Source organism: Oncorhynchus mykiss, chromosome 10, assembly GCF_013265735.2.
Source record: "Oncorhynchus mykiss isolate Arlee chromosome 10, USDA_OmykA_1.1, whole genome shotgun sequence".
NCBI lineage: Eukaryota > Metazoa > Chordata > Actinopteri > Salmoniformes > Salmonidae > Oncorhynchus > Oncorhynchus mykiss.
Window position 1 is genome coordinate 83,844,906 of NC_048574.1, and position 1,457 is coordinate 83,846,362.

The following is a 1,457-nucleotide window of genomic DNA, read 5'->3' on the forward strand; positions in this document are numbered from 1 at the left end:
TTTGTCTTAAGGACAGGTCCTGTTGTCCCTGTTACAGGTCCTGTTGTCCTTGTTACAGGTCCCGGTTGTCCCTGTTACAGGTCCCGGTTGTCCCTGTTACAGGTCCTGTTTGTCTTAAGGACAGATCCTGTTTGTCTTAAGGACAGGTCCTGTTGTCCCTGTTACAGGTCCCTGTTGTCCTTGTTACAGGTCCCGGTTGTCCCTGTTACAGGTCCTGTTTGTCTTAAGGACAGATCCTGTTTGTCTTAAGGACAGGTCCTGTTGTCCCTGTTACAGGTCCTGTTTGTCTTAAGGACAGATTCTGTTTGTCTTAAGGACAGGTCCTGTTTGTCCCTGTTACAGGTCCTGTTTGTCTTAAGGACAGATCCTGTTGTCCCTGTTACAGGTCCTGTTTGTCTTAAGGACAGATCCTGTTGTCCCTGTTACAGATCCTGTTTGTCCCTGTTACAGATCCTGTTTGTCCCTATTATAGGTCCTGTTGTCTCTGTTACAGGTCCTGTTGTCTCTGTTACAGGTCCTGTTAGTCCCTGTTACAGATCCTGTTGTCCCTGTTACAGGTCATGTTTGTCTTCAGGACAGATCCTGTTGTCCCTGTTACAGGTCCTGTTTGTCTTAAGGACAGATCCTGTTGTCCCTGTTACAGGTCCTGTTTGTCTTAAGGACAGATCCTGTTGTCCCTGTTACAGATCCTGTTTGTCCCTGTTACAGATCCTGTTTGTCCCTATTATAGGTCCTGTTGTCTCTGTTACAGGTCCTGTTGTCTCTGTTACAGGTCCTGTTGTCTCTGTTACAGGTCCTGTTTGTCTTAAGGACAGGTCCTGTTGTCCCTGTTACAGGTCCTGTTGTCCCTGTTACAGGTCCTGTTGTCCCTGTTACAGATCCTGTTGTCCCCGTTACAGGTCCTGTTTGTCCCTGTTACAGGTCCTGTTGTCTCTGTTACAGGTCCTGTTTGTCCCTGTTATAGGTCCTGTTGTCTCTGTTACAAGTCATGTTTGTCTTAAGGACAGGTCCTGTTTGTCCCTGTTACAGGTCCTGTTTGTCTTAAGGACAGGTCCTTTTGTCCCTGTTACAGGTCCTGTTTGTCTTAAGGACAGATCCTGTTTGTCCCGGTTGTCCCTGTTACAGGTCCTGTTTGTCCCTGTTACAGGTCCTGTTGTCTCTGTTACAGGTCCTGTTTGTCTTAAGGACAGGTCCTGTTGTCCCTGTTACAGGTCCTGTTGTCCCTGTTACAGGTCCTGTTTGTCCCTGTTACAGGTCCTGTTTGTCTTAAGGACAGATCCTGTTGTCCCTGTTACAGGTCCTGTTTGTCCCTGTTACAGGTCCTGTTTGTCTTAAGGACAGGCCCTGTTTGTCCCTGTTACAGGTCCTGTTTGTCTGAAGGACAGATCCTGTTGTCCCTGTTACAGATCCTGTTTGTCCCTGTTACAGATCCTGTTTGTCCCTATTATAGGTCCTGT